Source organism: Urocitellus parryii, chromosome 2 (assembly GCF_045843805.1).
Source record: "Urocitellus parryii isolate mUroPar1 chromosome 2, mUroPar1.hap1, whole genome shotgun sequence".
In the NCBI taxonomy this organism is placed as follows: domain Eukaryota; kingdom Metazoa; phylum Chordata; class Mammalia; order Rodentia; family Sciuridae; genus Urocitellus; species Urocitellus parryii.
This window is the reverse complement of record NC_135532.1, coordinates 74,388,891-74,395,667: the sequence shown is the minus strand read 5'-3', so window position 1 is coordinate 74,395,667 and position 6,777 is coordinate 74,388,891. Positions and strand designations below refer to the sequence as shown.

General features: G+C 35.2%; 1 pseudogene; it reads right to left on the bottom strand.

The window, feature by feature from the left end:
- Nucleotides 1-1,362: 1,362 nt before the first annotated feature.
- On the bottom strand, nt 1,363-4,540 carry LOC113195056 (zinc finger protein 131 pseudogene; annotated as a pseudogene).
- Nucleotides 4,541-6,777: the final 2,237 nt, after the last annotated feature.

Sequence of the window (6,777 nt, the reverse complement as noted above, 5' to 3'; positions counted from 1 at the left end):
GTGTTCCTTTCTTGCAATATGGATCTGAGATATTACAGTTTCTTCCCTAAATTCGTGTACTACCTATGCAGATTGTCTGTACCTCACCTTGATGTTGGGTTTCCAAACCCTGCTGGTGTCCCTCAATAAAGGCTACTGCATCCTGGGTCTGGGTACTGAGTAAGTTTTAGTGGGTGGATCTGGGCTATTGGGCTTGACCTCTTCTGGTAGTGTGCTGGTCAGAAGGGGCACCACAGGCTGGACTCTGGTAGGTGTCTGTCCCACCTGGCCTACTGAGAGTCCAGATGCAGTGTGGGCTGGTATAGGCCATCTTGGCTGTATCTTGTCTCCAGTGGTAATTCACTGGTCAGAAGGGGGCTCCTGCACTAGAAGCTAGCCTCTGGTGAGTGTCTACCCCTCTGAAAAGGGGGTCCAGGCCTACTATGCACCTGGGCCCTGCAGAGGCTGGTGTGGGTGGATCTCAGATACATTGATTTTTAAATGGTGCTCATCTTTTTTTTTTTTTTCATCTTGTGGTAAAATACTAGTGCAACTTCATCAAAATAGTTTACCACAGATGTAAATAAACTCTCCCAATTGAAAATGGCCCTTCATCTGCCATTAAATAAAATTTCTCAATCTAACTTAAATGAAAAAGGATTGGTAGTTGTCATCACAAGAAAAAATATGAAGTACTATAATACTATCTGTATTGCTCTTTTCCTTGTACCAAACTTTGAAAGGAGCAGAAATACTTTATAGAAAAGTTTAGTTAGTTTTGTAAAGGTACCTGGGTGTTTTTTGTTTGTTTGTTTTGTTTTGTTTTGTTTGTTTTAAACATTCTGAAAATATTGCCAACGCCACTCTTTTTGTTGCAGATATGACACCTGTGACTCTTGGGGTAGACAAGAATGCTTTTCAAATTAAGAAAGCCAGCAAAAATTTTAACTGCACAGTAACAACATATTTTCTTCATTCAGCCTTGTTTCCTACATATTTAACATGCATTAGAATACATAAACATGTATTCTAGTGATTTTTACATTTGATTTTACAAATATGTAAAAAAATTGAGGAAGGACATGAGCTGACAAAGATAAAACAGTGATAAAGAATTACATTTGTACCCAACTATATAATAAAATACAATCCATTTAAATTTCCAGAAATATACTTCTCAAAGCTCTTCTTCATTTATAGAGAGATCCTCCTCTGTGGCATTAACTGGGGTGAGGGGCATCATTTTGTTTCTAAAGAAACAGTTCAACACAACAGGAAATGGTTTTTAAATTTGGTCCACCTGTCTGTCAGTTTAAGGTCAGTCATACTGCCCACAATCAGTTCAAAAACCAAACATGTATATTTCAATATATATTTGTTATTTCAATCTAAAACTGGAAGAGCTGTTCTGTCATCATTCTCTGCCTTTTCAACTTGGAATCCATCATTGGTTTGGTCTTTAAACTCTCAGCACCTTTGTGATCTTCCCTGGCAGCCTCAGTAGCATCTGTTTTGATTTGTCTCTCTCTCCTCTTGGCTCATGATTTCAGAGGTCATGTGATTGAAGTCCTCTTCTAGAAGCTCAGTTTGTACTTCCACTGGCATCTGATTTACATCTTCAACATGCAGCTCATCTACCTGTACTTCAGTATCTTCTTCAGTCTGAATTCAACCTACTTCTAGATAACTGACTTGGACTTACTCTGGAAGCTCCCTCATGTATGAATCATGCAATTGGCTGTCCTGAAGCAGATCAGGATGGACTTGTTCCACAGTCACTTGTGCTGAATCCACCAGGACCTGAAGTAATTGTAACAAATGCACATTCCCAACTTGTTCTATAATAGTCATTGATTTCACTGGTTCAGTTTGCACACATGTTGCTACTGAAAGGACTTCTGCAGTTACTAGATGCTCTGAAATATTATTAGTATCACTGATTTGCCTCCTTAATTCATTTTCTTGCATAAGCCACAAGTCACATAGAGTACAATGATTGGGTTTATCTGCAGCGTGTTTCACCAAGTGATTTTTGAACTGGTCCTAACATTTAAGCACACTGTTATACACCTGGCATTCATACAGCTTCTTCCTTCCCATTTTTGCTCCCACTCCAGTTTGGCATGCAGTGAGATGACATTTGAGGTTACTATTTCTAGTATATAATTCATGACAATTTGGAAACCCAAAGGTTTTTCACCTGTATTTTTTCAAATATGCTCTTTAAAATCTCCAAAGTGGTCAAACTGTTTCTCATAGTACTGACATATTAATCTTTCCCCCAATTCTTTGCTTCTTACTGACTCCACCTTCTTCAAGGTGGTAACAATATAGGTACTATTTCCAAGCGCTATATGGAAGGTAACTTTTATTGCATATTTGACACTTGAAATTCTCAGTGGAGTATGATTTCATTTTTTCCTGTTTGTGTATGGGGTCAGATGCACAGCCATCTTCTTCTTTAATCTGCCCTTTTCTATCAGTTTGAAAGTACTTCCTGGTAATATCCACTAACAATTCTACAGCAGAATCATCATAGGAATCTGTGCTCTGTATGTACTTTATGGACTGCTTGGCAGAAGCCACTTCCTCTAATATTTCCATGCCTTCATCTTTCACTTCAATTGTGCCATTGGTGACCTCCACCTCAATTTCTACAGGCTCTGATTCTGCAGATAGCAAGGACTCACTGATAAATTCTGAAGTTTCTGCAATCTTTCTTTTTTTATTTTTAGCCTCATTTTTTTTGTGGTACTTTTCTCTAATGGAGCTGAGTTTTCTTTGTTTCTGACTTCAAGAGCTTTTTTTTTCCTTGCCTGATTTGGAAAGTAAGCACTTGATTTATTTTTTTCATTAAATTTTTTAAAATTTTAATTTGTCATATATGACACCAGAACACATTACAATTCATATTACACATATAGAGCACAATTTTTAATATCTCTGGCTGTACACAAAATAGAGTCACACCATTTGTGTCTTCATACCTGTACTTAGGGTAGTGGATGTCCATCTCATCCCACCATCTTTCTTATCCCCATTCCCCCTCTCTTTCCCTCCATCCCCTTTTCCCCTTTGCCCTATCTAGAGTTTATCTAATCCTCCCATGACGGACCCCACCAACACATTATGAATCAGCATCCTTAAATCAGAGAAAACATTCTGATTTATTTGTTTTTTTGGTATTCGCATACTTCACTTAGCATTATATTCTCCAACTCCATCCATTTGCCTGAAAATGCCATCATTTTATTCTCTTTTAATGCTGAGTAATATTCAATAGTATATATATATATATATATATATATATATATATATATATATACCAGTTTCTTTATCCATTCATCTGTTGAAGTACATATAGGCTGGTTCCACAGTTTAACACTTTTGAATTGTGCTGCTATAAACATTGATGGAGCTGTGTCCCTGTAGTATGCTGTTTTTAAGTCCTTTGGGTATAGAATGAGGAGAGGGATAGCTGGATCAAATGGTGGTTCCACTCCCAGTTTTTCCAAGGAATCTCCATACTGCTTTCCAGATTGGTTGCACCAATTTGCAGTGCTACCAGCAATATATGAATGTGCCTTTTTCTCCACATCCTCACCAACACTTATTGTTGTTTGCATTCTTAATTGCAGCCATTCTGGAGTGAGAAGAAATCTTAGAGTAGCATTGATTTGCATATCTCTAGTTACTAGAGGTGTTGAACTTTTTTTTATATACTTGTTGATTGTATTTCATCTTCTAGGAAGTGTATTTTCAATGTCTTGGCCAGTTTATTGATTGGCTTATTTGGTTTTTTTGTGTGTGTTAAGATTTTTACGTTCTTTGTATATCTTAGAGATTAATGCTCTATCTGGTTTGTGTTGTGGTAAAAATTTGCTCCCCAAATGTAGGTTCTCATTTACCTCACTGATTGTTTATTTTGAACTTTTTAGTTTGAGTCTGTCCCATTTATTGAATCTTGATTTTAATTCTTGTACTATATGAGTTTTCAGGAAGTTGGGGGCTTAATCCCAAATTATGGAGATTTGGGCCTACTTTTTTTTTTTTCTAATAGGCACAGTGTTTAGCAGTGTCTAGTTTAATTCCTAGGTCTTTGATCCATTTTGAGTTCAGTTTTATGCATGCTGAGAGGTCTGGGTTTAATTTCACTTTGTTACATATGGATTTCCAGTTTCCCCAGCACCATTTGATGAAGAAGATAGATTCTAGCATTTGTAGAAAATCTCCTGCTTTCCATAGGTCACTGGCTGCTTCTTCTCCTTGTATCATTAGTTTTGCTGTATATGTGAACTCAATTAAATGATGAAAGCCGTTTTATTCACACCTTCTATCCCCACCAAAGGTTCCTGAGTAAACTCTTGCAAGAATTTGTAGAAGAATTTATAGCAAATAGCCAAAACAGCCTTGTAGGCCTTAAAATGGTGTCCATGGACTATCAGGGTGATATTGGTAAATCTGTCCTGCTTGCATTGTTCATTCAAAGGTCCAGAATCATTTTATAATGTTCATGAAACTCCTGAAGGCATTCCATCCTCTCTTCCTCCTCCTTGGCCATGAGGTTGCTCTAGCCAGCTGTTCTTCCTCTAACCTCCCCTTCCTTGCTCTCCCGTCCCAGAGCACAGGTTGCCCCACACCTTTCCCTTTTCTGAGGCCACAGCTCTCCCTCCATCATTTTCCTAGCAGCAGCCTGGGTGCTCCCTACACAGGGCCCAGATGATGCTCATGTACTTGCCTCCAGGCCCTGGTAGAGGCAGCCAACAGAGGGAGCACACTGATTAACTTTTAAAGAAGTTAATTATTTTCTTCTTTTTAGTTTTGCTTTTCACCATTATTCCTGCTACAAAAATTTATAACTACTGGTATATGTAATAAAACAATAAGAATAAATGAGTCCTTTTTCATTCTTATAAAAAGACATTTTTTAATTTTAAATAATAAATTTAACTAATATTTTAAATAATAATGTCTTATAAGTAATGACATTTACTAAAAAATGCAATTTATTGAAGAAAGAAAAAATAGTAGGAGTAAAAATGGCCATTGATACTACTTGATAGCAATGATATCTAAATAGATCATTAGTTTCATTGCATTTAATGGAACTCATGATATGGTTAAGAATTATTTATTTATGTATTCTAATTTTTCTTCTTGTATTTTTATTTTGTTTCTGAATTTTTAGTATTTAATTTTAATATATTTATTGTTCAATTATTATCATCAATTGTGTTTATTATGTATTACTGTGAATTCAAACTAGGGCCTTGTACATGCTATATAAGCACTCTATCACAAAGCCACACCACCAACACTGGGTAGTTATTGATTTTAGCTATGGATACTTTCACATTTTTGTGGTTTTCTGTGGATTTTTATATGAATCCATAATTTTACAATTGTCTTAGAATTGACATTTTACAAATTCACATAAAACATAGAATAGTTTTATCTTATTTGATCTATTTCCTCCCTACATTGCCTTGGAAAATAGATCATGCATAAATCTGTTGTTGGTTATATGCACTTTTAACATCTTTTCCTTTTATCAATAGGATATTTTGATGAAGACTTTTTTTTTTTAATTTTAGTGTGTCAGGTAGCATTTTTGTGTCCTATTTAGGCACATCTTTCTTAACTTGAATGTGGAGTTCTATAGTCTTTCATTGTCATTGACATTTCATTTATTCTTTCTTTCATCTACAGACTTTTCATCCAGCTTACTGTCATTGATTTTACGGTGAAGTGTGTGTGTGGGGGGAGTTTCCTTATGTTTTTCATGTGGATATACAATACTTCTTTTTTCTTTTTTTAAATTTTTATTGCTTATTTTAATTAATGATCAACAATCACAAACTTCTAATAATTCTAGTACTCACATTTGATGTATTTGTCTATGTTCCTGCTCTGTCATTTCAGTTGAAACCTCCTACATTTCATATCATCTGTGGCAATAGCCTTGGCACTGATATTATTTGATTTCCTACAGTTTCTCTAAAACCAGGTCTTTTTTTTTATCTTCAAATCTGAATATCTTAGTTTCTTCTTTAAAATCTATAGTGGTATCTATTACATTTTGTGCATATTTCCTCTCTGCTTTTGTACCTACACAACCTCATGCTCTTTTACTTATGTTTTGATGGTTTTTCCTTTCATGCCATACCAGTAATATTGTCAATAATATACAGGATACTTAGTAAATATCAAATTTGGGTGCACAACAAATATTTCTCACATTTTTCCTGAGTCGTGGTTATATTTTTTCAGTATTTCATTTAAAATTCAAATATAAAATTCAAATATAACTATGTATGTTTTTACCATTATATCTAGAAAACCTGCCACACAAGTAATTTTATCAAGCTCAATAATAAATCTGATGGATTTATCCACATGGAAAATATTATTTGTTCAGAAATGGATCTGTGCCCTAATATGTAACTACACATACCTTGATATTCCTCTGGATCTGTTTATATATATATACACTTTATTTTTTTTCTGTGATTTCTATCTATAGAATCCAATAAGCCTTGATTTGCTTGTGGATATTTGTCTTTATAATGAAAAGATAATACATGAAAGTGGACCTAAGAAATAACAATTGAGAGGGGGCATGAAAAAGAGAGCTTACAAATAGTTTCTGTGAATTCCTATATTCAGTTGTGGAAGCAGAGACCAACCAAATTAGAGTTTGCAAAGCCTATTTATTCTGAACTTGATACAGCAAGGAAGTCAGCATGGTGACATTCACTTTTGCAGGATTCAAAGACAGAGACTGGGAAAGTTTTATAG